Here is an 11,787-nt window from a genome sequence, read left to right as displayed (position 1 = left end):
AATGGATATTAATTTCATAGCTTTATATATGAGGCAAATTCTATCAAATGTACTTTCCTCACACATAATTTATTTTTTATTTTTCGTCTGTGTAAAAAATACGTATAAATGCTGCTTGTATGCATAGATACAGGTATTAACTCTCTCTCTCGTCTTACCGGTGACTTGTCGGTTGTAACATGCCTTGGGACGTCAACATTTTAACTAGGGATGTCAATGTAGCCCGTAATTCATGGGCTGACCCGAATAGCCTACCAAATTTTAGGGTTAGGGTTGGAAATTTCTAGCTTGATAAAATCAAAACCCGATTAACCCGCAACCCATTAGGGCCAGACCCGAAAACCCGATAAAATTTCTACTATTATTTTTTACTCCTAATTCGACATTTCATTGATTAATTTAAACTAAAAATATAACTTTCAATTTTATATTAAATATACAAATTATATATTGAATTTTTATTAATATAATAATTAATAAATAAATTAAAAACTTCAAATTCACAAAAAAATATTTAAATTTCTAAAACATGCATTAAAATTCTACGAAATATCTCAAATATTAGTATTTGATCATATTTATGATTGAGTTTAAGCATTCATCTCAAATATATCATAATTAAATGTTTTACATTGTATGGATATTAGTAATTTTAATCATTATTTATTGAATTGATCACATGATAATATTATCAGTAGCAACCCGATTAACCCGTTAGGCTAGCCCGAAACTCGAGCTATTAGGGTTAGGGCTGAGCTTTTATAACCCGAAAGAAATCACCACACGATTAGCCAGCACCCGATTGACCCGCAATCCACGTAGAATTGGCCCGAAACCTGACTGGCCAGCCTGATTGACATCCCTCCTTTTAACAGACGCCGGTCGAAATGGAGGTCGCTGTGGCCCCCACACAGAGAAAAGCACCCTTTCTCAACATGCTGGCCATAATTTATTTGCTCTGTCATGTAGTACTGTTCAACATGTTGACGCTCATGAGATGAAATTTTATAAAGAGTTATTTGGTAGAATAAATAGAGGAAAAAGTTAAATTGAATATTTTAATAAAGAGAAAGGAGATAGAGATTTATTTTCAAATATAGAACCTACACCTACAAATTAAAAAAAAAGAAAGGTACACATGTTAAGTGAGATGGACGTAGTATTTACTCATCGGTTGACACACATACCTTAATAATACTTCCTAGTTTCATTGCACTTTTTTCATTTTAGATCCTTAATTTAAGTTGATATTTTACTGTAATTAAATTAAAAATTTAAATGTAATGAGTTAATAATAAAATAGTACTTAATTAACTCTAATATACTTGTTAATTAAAACTCTAATTCTTAGCTTAAAATATAAATAACGTAAGTAGCTTGGGACGAGTCGAAATAGAAAAATGTGAGTAACATGAGACAGAGGGAGTACAAGTACCCTCTGCATCTCAAGGAAGATGACCCCTTCCTTAGGAGACACGTAAGTGAAAATTAATTTTATACGTTGAGTGAAGAGAATAAAGTAAGAAAAAAATAAAATAAAGTAGAGATAAATAAATGTGTTCTTATTTTTAGTGATTAGTCATCTTTTGGGATAAACTAAAAAGGAAAGTGAGTCATCTTTAATGTGATGGAAGTGGCACTATTTTCAACAACGAAAATTCACAACTGCTTGTATTAGATAGACATGATTAGATAACTTTCGATATATATCTAAGATATACCGGTGAAATTTAAAATTATTCATTAAATGTCTCATTTACTAAACATATACTCCATCTATGTGTCAATAAATGTCTCATTTTCTCTTTTTTATCGTTCAACAATAAATGTCTCATTTCACTTTTACTATATTTTGTAAGTGGATCATATATTCCACTAACTCATTCCCCTCATATTTTATTATAAAATAAATATATAAAAGTAGGTCCCACACTCCACTAATTTTTTCTACCCACTTTATTTTATAAAGTCAAACAATTTTATAAAACGTGTACCGGTCAAATATGGAATATTAAAATTCACCTGCAAATACTACTCCCCTCGTTCCATAGTAATGGAAGCATTTCTTTTCGGCACGGAGTTTAAGAAAAAGGTTTGTAATGTATTAAATAGAAAGATAATAAAGTTAGAAAGAGGAAACAGTAGAGAGAATAAAATAAGAGAGAAGGAAAAGTACGTGAGAAAAAATGTGTTAACTTTTACTAAAAAGAGAAATGACTCCACTACTATGGAACGAACTAAAATGACAAAATGACTCTATGACACCATTCATTGTTACATTTATTATCCGAGCAAGTTTAAAAAATTATTTAATTTTATAAAAAAAATAAGAGGAGAAATTAATAGAATGTTCGTCGTATTTTTATATGTTATTCCATCTATCTCAAGAAAGTTGAGACTTCTTTTTTGCACCTATTTTGAAAAAATCGTAGTAAAAAGTTAAAGTAGATAAATATTATTCCCTTTGTTTCAAGATAAGCGAAACACTTTTTTTGTGCAAGAGATTTAATGAATTGATATTTAAATTGTTAAAGTGGAGAAAGAGTAAAGTATGAGATAGAGGAGTGAAGAGGGCATAAAGTAAGAGAGATAATTTTTTGTCAAAATGAGAATATAACTCACTTATCTTGGGACGGGGGAGTAAAGTAAAAGTGAAAATAATATACAAAAGACACTTATTTATATTATTCTCGTTTTTATTTTAATATTCATCCACTCTAGTTATTTATTGCAATTTTTTTTAAATTAGTAAAAAAGAAGTGATTCAACTTTAGTGAGACAAAATGAGTGCTAGTCTTATAATAATTGTAGGTACATAGTTTAATAGAATTTGTGATACACATACCAGTATAATAAAAGTGAAATTAGCTAGTTAATATGAACCAAATTAAAATAGCAAAATGGACAATTAATAATGACAGGAAGGAGTACACGAACTGTATTAATATTTTTATAATGGTAGAAATACCCCGTTTCTAAAGTTGTGATTAATAATTAGCGTGATGCTTTTTACTTCCACACGACTCCAATAAATTTCCTGTAATTTTATATTTATTTAGACCATAATAAATATTTTATTCCACTTCTATAAATTTTGTAGATGGATTTCACATGTTATTTAATTATTCATCTCATAATTTGTTTTATTCCACTTTTATAAATTATGTAGGTGGATTTCACATGTTATTTAACTACTTGATAAGGCTCATTTCATGCTACAGTTTAGGGGTAAAATGTACGCTACTTGATCAGTTTTATCGCGCAAAACAAGTGTTAAATGTGCAGAAATGCCGCTTGACCAAGACAACTAGGTCAGATTGATCAAGCAAGTACAATAGGCGAAAAAACCAGATTTCGGGGGAAGTTGATCAAGGGGGGTAATCAAGCAGTTAAGGAGGGGACCACTGGATGTCAGAAGAAGGACACACGAGGCTATGAGCTGGATGGTGCGCAACATTCTGTTATCAAGGACAACGTTCTAGAAGGGGACACGTGCTGAAATATGAGACGCAAGGAAGGAGCTGAGTCACGATTCTGTTGTTGAAAAGCGTCGTCGTTCTAGAAGAAGAGCACGTAGCAATCAATGAGTCGCTCACTCTCAACATGAGCGAATATTTCCTGCCAAGATTGTTATCCAGCTGGAAGTCGTGTCGAGCCTATAATTAGAGGATGTGCCACCACATTAAAAGAATCTGATCCTTTACTTTCCGTCTAGTTTAGCTTAGTTCAGTTCTCTAGATAGCTTAGCCTAGCTTAGATAAAGTGTTGCTTAGTTAGAAAGGGCGATTGAAGAAGCGCTACAGAATACTTGTTATCTGTCAGCGTATTATGAAGTTTCCCGCCGAGATTCTTCTCGGTTTTACTTGCTTTCGTAGTTTCCCAAAGTGTTAGCTTAGTTTAAACTTCTCGCAGTACTGTTCTCAGTTTTAGTTTAATCAAAGTTATTTCGTTTTCATCCTCGCATTTACTGTTACGTTTTCGCCTGCAATTCACTTGACCCAGTAGTTAAATTTATCTGGATCAAGTCAACAAGTTTAATTCTGCCTAGAGTAAAATCAGTAGTTAAAAACTCTCAAGTTAAAGCGTGGCAGCAGCCAGCCCCCTGTTCACTACTCACACACTCGACACACCAACTTCTCTGTGGGATCGACACCGAACTTGCCGCTTTACTGTTAAAGTAGTGCAAAATTGGGAGTTTACAAATTACTTTGGTAGGAAACGAGCGAGAGCGAGTTTGCATCGATCAAGTGGCAACGACATTTGCTAACTGATCCAATCGGTTCGGTTATCTTCAACATAACTTGGTCTGAATTTGCGCCCCTCTCGTGGTCCTTCCAGTACCCCTAAACCGCAGCATGAAATGAGCCTTATCAACGAAATTAAAATAGCAAAATGGACAATTAATAATGACAGGAAGGAGTACACGAACTGTATTAATATTTTTATAATGGTAGAAATCCCCCGTTTCTAAAGTTGTGATTAATAATTAGCGTGATGCTTTTTACTCATTTCGAAGATGAAAAAGACGTGTTATGTTTTTTTTTTCTAATGTTAGATAATATTTAATTAAATTGCATTTGTTCTTGGTGCAATCACTTTCGGAATCTCTGTTTACGCATAATGAAAGGGAAGGCGAGAACCAACAAATTCACTATATGCCTATTCGAGCATATGTATTTTATGTGACTAAAAATATACTTACTTCCTTTGTTTTATACATGGAAGACATTTTTTAGCACGAAAATTAAGAAAAATATGTAATATTAAGTAAAAAGACAATATAGTAGAAGAAAGAAAAAAAGATATTTTATCTGTCCCATTAGAAATGAAACGTTTTTCTTTTTAGTTTATCCCATTAAAAATAAAATGTTTCTAAAAATGGAATCAATAAGAGCATTAGCAAAGGCGCGCCCTATGGCGCGCCACGTCAGCAGTTTTATCCTCCTACCTCCCCACCTGGAGTGGGGCGCCCTAAGGCGCGCCACATCATTATTTTATTGTTTTGTTTAATTAATTTAACTGTTTTCAAATAACAAGTAACGAGTAAATAAAAAACGGTCTAAATAACAAACGCGAAGTTTTAATAAAAAAAAGTTACATCATTGAACTAAAAAAAAAAAACTAAGTCGGACCAATTCCCAACTTCCGACGCAGCTCATCGAGTAACGCCCGGAGATATTCGGCTTTGTCGGGGTCGATACACTTCTTGAGGGCCCTGTGCGTCTGCAACATCGTCCTTGCCATCGACGCTGTTGCTAACGACTCAAACGCAGTGGCCGTCTGGGTCGGGAGCTCTACCGGGACCGGAGCTTGGGTTGCAGCGGTCGACGATGAGGTCGCGGTCGCCTTCCCCTTGGCCTTCGCAGCCTTGACGCCGGGAGGACGACGGAAGGATACCGGTGTGCCGGAACTCCCTTCATCCACGTACGTCCGGTTGAGGTCAACCGGGTGGTTGCCGCTGCTGCTGCTCGTGTAATCACCAGCTTCAGTGGTCTTCGTCCTCTTCGGCGCACCAGTGTGCAGAATTCCACCTTGGAACTTCTGCTTGTCCCTCAAGAGCGCCCAGATGGCCTCGTGCTTGAAGTCGCCGTACATCGACCGGTACGACAACAACGCTTTAGCGCGCAAGTCGCTCAAGCTCTCGCCGCTTCCCTGTGACCGCGTGAACTTCTCTAACTCCGCCGCGTACAAGTTCACTTGCTTCTTGACTTGATCCAAGTGCTTGCGGAGTTGCTCACGCTTGCGCTTGTACGCGGTCGGTGGCTTGACCGAATTGTAGAGGTCCGCGATGCGTTCCCAGTACGCGATCTGTCGCTGGTTGTTCGCGAATATCGGATCTTCCGATATATCTACCCAACACCGGGCCAAGGTGAGAGTTTCGTCGTCGTTGTAGTTCGTACGGCCGGGGGCGTACTCATCGCAATCACCGGGAGGCGGCAACTTCTGCGCCCGCTGCCGGTTCCGCTTCTTTCTGGCTGGGGCGGAAGTGGTCGCAGCGGGGTCGGGATCGGCCGATGCGGTTGGGCGGTGCGGAGACGGCTCCATGTCAGACAACCCATACGATTCCGTACTGAAATCGGGATCGTAATGGGTGTTGGTGTCGAACGAACGATAATCGCCGGGTTCTGTACCCGGCCAATGCGCCCCTGCGCTAAACGTAGGACTATTGGGGCTTGAATCCATTTCGTAGTAATTATGTAATTGTAAGTTTCGAAAATGAAATCGAGTGAAATGAAATGTTACAAATGAACGGTATTTATAAAAAAATGAAACCGCGTGCCATCGTCCGCGGTTGATCGTCCGCGACAGCCGCAATGGGGCGGACGATGGCGCGGACGATGGCCATCGTCCGCGCTATCCTCCGCGACCGAAGTATAGGGCGCGACTATCGCCCGCGCCCTATGGCGCGCACCCGCAATGGGTGCGGACGATGGATGGCGCGGACGATGCGCGCCATCTGGCGCGCCATCGTCCGCCCATTGCGGATGCCCTAATACTCTTTCTACTTTTCCTTCTCTCTTACTTTACTATCTCTTCATTAACTCACAAAACAACACTACATAAAATTTCGTGCCGAAAATCAAATATTGCATATTTAATGGGATGGCCTGGATGGAGTAGAATAATGTAAGAAGGAGGAAAAAGTAAGAATGAAAAAATATGTTAATTTTAAATAAAAAATAAATAACTTTACTATTATAAAATATTAAAAAAAACTCTATTATTAAAGAACGGAGGGAGTAACGAGCTATTAATGTCATTGTATAGCATAATTGAAATCGTCGAAAATAAACTAAAAAAGATAACGACATTTTGCCAAAACGTTACAAATAACTTGTAAGATTCCAATACTTCAGATATTTTTGTAAATATTAATTTAATGCTTCTTATTGTATTCAATGTTTTGACTACATAAACATGTCGATGCCTTTAATTTCACTATATTGTATTCCACGTTTGCATTCTTATGTTTATGTAATTATAAAATACCATTATTGTCACACACTATCACAGGTTTGTATATTACTACTAATTGATTTATATATTATCATATCTATGATCTCAAGGACCACATTTTTTCGTGAAAATATGGGAGCAATGTAGTATTGCATAAATGTATTCACAGTAAAATTAGTTACATTAAAAAATTCAATTCTTCTGATATACAAACTCAAGTCAACTAAAAGCGATGCACTGATTAAACGACTTAATATGAATTTTTATTTTCACCATAATAATGTATTCTCGACTAAAATCTTCTTTGTAAACACATTTATATACTGAAAGAAATAATTATGCCATTGGTAAGTCTTCAATCTGAGAATTTCCCTTCAATCAGTATCAAGCACCTTCTTCAACATTAGTATATAGTATTATCATTTTCTCATCTTAACCAATTAGAATTAAGAAGTAAATAATAAACGCCTCACTTAACAGCAAATTCATGTTATACTAAATCAAATTACAAAAAATTGATTACATCCTTTTAGGGTTACTTAGTTAGCTCAGCGATGCTTCTACATTTATAGTAGAGTAAAGCCAAAATTGGTCCTGAACATATAACCATTTTACGATTTTGGTCCTAAACATTATCTTTTGGATTTTTTGGTCCTGCACATATGGACATTTGATCATTTTGGTCCTCCGTCAATATTTCCGTTAAAAACTAACGGTCAACATTATCTTTTGGATTTTTTGGTCCTGCACATATGGACATTTGATCATTTTGGTCCTGCACATATGGAATTTTGATCATTTTGGTCCTCCGTCAACATTTTCGTTAAAAACTAACGGTCAACGGCCGATTTTTGACTAAACCAATGGGTTGGGTCGGGTCGTGTTTGGGTCGGGTTTGGGTTATACGTTAAGAAAAAAATAATATTTTCTTAAAATCTAAGCATAATATTTTCATTAAAATCTAAGCATAATATTCTTAAAAAATTAATTAATATTTTTTAATTAATAAAATTAAAGTATAGTATTTTTTAATTAATTTTTTCATGAATTTGAAGAAAATATTATGCTTAGATTTTATTAAAAATAATTTTTTAATTATTTAATTTTATTATATAGATTTAATATTAATATACTTTAATTTTATTATTTTGATTAAAAATGATTATTTTAATTTGGTAATTTTTTATTTTATTGTGTAATATCATGTTTAAATCGTATAATAACATCATGTTTTAGTCGTTATAATATTTTTAATCAACAAAAATAACTAAAAATTAAAGTTTTATAATTTTTTAATTAATAAAAAATAATTATTTTTTTTCTTAACATGTAACCCAAACCCGACCCAAACACGACCCGACCCAACCCATTGTTTTAGTCAAAAATCGGCCGTTGACCGTTAGTTTTTAACGAAAATGTTGACGGAGGACCAAAATGATCAAAATTCCATATGTGCAGGACCAAAATTATCAAATATCCATATGTGCAGGACCAAAAAATCCAAAAGATAATGTTGACCGTTAGTTTTTAACGAAAATGTTGACGGGGGACCAAAATGATCAAATTTCCATATGTGCAGGACCAAAATGATCAAATGTCCATATGTGCAGGACCAAAAAATCCAAAAGATAATGTTTAGGACCAAAATCGTAAAATGGCTATATGTTCAGGACCAATTTTGGCCTTTACTCTTTATAGTATACCGTGTCAATTTTTCTTTCCTATTCATCAAAACTTTTGATAAATAGGAAATAAAAACTATTAGTACTATCATTTCTAATATTTATATACGTATATATTTGTAATTGATATTTATTATTCATAACTCTAGCAAGTTCATGATCAATAAAATTATCATTTACCCAGAAACAATCTTGCCAATTCTGATCATAATTGGGAAAAAAAATTGCATCTGACTTAGCTCGTAGTATATAAATGAAATTATCGAAACATGATATCATCTTTCGATTTATTATAATTTATACATCATGATTAAGAAGACTTAGCTATTTAGTAGAGATATTAAAATGAAAATTATGATACATCAAACCTACTACATAAGGACCCCCCAAAAGAATTGGTGAAAATTAACATCAATATTCGCAAGTGCAAGCTAAGTACATGGGATGTCTCTTACTAATCTTATAGACGTAGACCTGTCGAGTGTCATTTAAGAAACATAAATTTAGATCAGAGACAGAGAATATTATTATAATATATATTGACTTTATAAGATGGGCCCAGCCATCAATAATTATGGACTATTTAAAAGAAGTGGAGTATTTACTGACTCTTCCACTGTCATGACTAATGATAATATAACAATAGAAATGGTGTCCCTCAACTCATTCATACATGGAAAATTCCATTCGTCCCCATAGTTTATTTAAAAGTTGCCTGAATAAAGTTATTCAACCTTTTCAACATTTTCTAATATATATTTTGTATGTTCCTAGTCACAACTCTACTTGCCCCCAGTCACAACTATTGTTCAAAAATTCCAAGAGACTACTTAGGGTGGGTGGGATGGAAAAAGTATCATCTTGTTTAATTATCTTTTATTCTTCATATATTTAGTCTTTCTCCAGGTGGAAGGGTAAAATCTTTAGTCAGCCATATTTTATAGTATTAATTAGGGAAATTATCATTTTAACTATAATTTTTAGTCAACTTTCGATTAATTACATAACTTTTAAAAATAGTAAATTCAACCTTAAATTTTATGCCTTTCAAAATTATTTGTCCCATATAATTAAAATTCCAATGAAATTGGTTGTGAATTTTGCCCCTTTTGTCATTGTATCTTGATTACAACATAATAAGCTTGTAGCAATCGACCACTATAATGTAGAACAATGCCAAAATTGTTCAGAAGTCAATAAAATAATGGAGTATAATTTGAATGACATATTTCATAAGAATTTTAATGTATGTGAAAATTGTAAAATGTACAAAAGTTATGGTTTATTTTACTAATTTTGAAAGTTATGAGATTACCTAGAAATCAACATGAGGTTAATTTAAATAACAATTTTACTTATTAAATACTATTAATTAATATAAAATTTCCAATCAATTTATAATTTTCGTTAATCATTGTAACAAAGACCTCGTCATCAAATCAAATTAATTGCACCAAGTTCTCGTGCAAGATTGTTTTTCGGGTGTTTTTTTTTTATCTGCATGAACATTGTTTTTCTAAAAGTAATATGTTGGCGTTAAAAACATATTTAATCTACTCGAACAGAGTAGCCTAATTCTTCATAGTATCAATATTAAAATTAATTTTCTTGATGAAAGCATAGACCTGTCGAGGCACCCATTGGATATCCAAGGTAGGATAACTGTATAAGACGTTTTTTCTTTAATTAATTTTCTTGATGAAATTAGTTTCAAATTAAACAGGAATAGCACAAGACAATGATTTATGCCACGCTTCCAACTTGCATCTGCCCACTTGACTAAAAACTCATTCGTTTTTATATTCTTTTATCAATAAAAAATCATAAATATTTTATAAAGAAGTCAACCAACATAAACTGGCAATCCGGCATACATGTTATAGTGTTGTGTTATTAGGATATTTGTCAAACGTTGGGCTATTATAATTTTATTTGTCATATAATACTACTACTTAATACTTTTTATATTGAATATTATATTTATTGTGTACAGCTAAATTAATACAAATTCAGTCATTTATTTGTTCAGTGTATTGTTCTCACATTCACATAATAAGAAATATTTTGTTTTAACCTATTTCAATTTTTAACATTAAAAAAAAGAAAACCGCATAAATGCGAAGTAATAAGAAAAAACAGTTAATTTCATACATAACAAAGTACATCAATAATTTTTATTTCTAACTTTTACTTATTAGAGAAAAAAATACTAAATCATAGTATGATTGTACATGATATATAGATAATAAGTATTGGTCTACCAATATCATGGTTAGTGAATGACGCCAAAATCACTCATTTGATTGTGAAGCCCCGCATTTTTCCTACCTTTTATTTTGAAATTATTTTCGAAGGGCGTCAAACGTTTAACCGATTATCGTCTTATTCACAAATCGACAATTAATGAAATACAAGAACCCAATTTCTTTTCACGTTTTAAGTACTCGAGTAAAAATATTCGAAATGACGAAGGATATGAATTTCTCGAACGATTCAAAGAAAGATACTCCACTCACTTTTTTTTCACATTTCTTAAAACTCGTGCCGAGTCAAATATGAACATCATTTTGCAAACGTTGAGAGTACATTGATGAATCCGCGAATTTCTGATGGTAGTAAATGCTGGTAGAGAATAAAGACTACGACACAGAGATTTACGTGGTTCGATTTACTGAGGTAAATCTACGTCCACGGGAAGAAAAGAGGGCAGAGTTGTATTGCTTGATCTGTTTTCTACAGCTTACAATACAGACTTGCTATTTGATCTTTTTATCTCTAGAGAGCTTAACAGAACTTAACTTTATCTATCTGATCTAGGTTCTATTTATACATTGAACCAAGATCGTGGCATGTAGCACCATTTACTAGGTAGTGGATGTCGTGGAGATCGTGGCGATCTTGCATGGGTTCACTATCCTGCATGAGTTAATGACTGCTTGACACCACTAAATAGATCGTGGGTGTAGTGGAGGTGGAAATCCTGCATGAGTCCACTATCTCCTAGTTCGGTCGAATACTGAGACCGAACTGCTGAATTATTGCCGAGCAGCTTTTGCCGATCTGAGAGTAGAGCTTGATGCCGACCTGAGAGCAGAGTTTGATTGGTTGGCTTTTACCGAGCTGTAGGCTGGGGCCGAACTCTTTGGTT

Source organism: Salvia splendens, chromosome 9, assembly GCF_004379255.2.
Source record: "Salvia splendens isolate huo1 chromosome 9, SspV2, whole genome shotgun sequence".
Taxonomy (NCBI): Eukaryota; Viridiplantae; Streptophyta; class Magnoliopsida; order Lamiales; family Lamiaceae; genus Salvia; species Salvia splendens.
Note: the sequence above shows the minus strand (reverse complement) of the source record.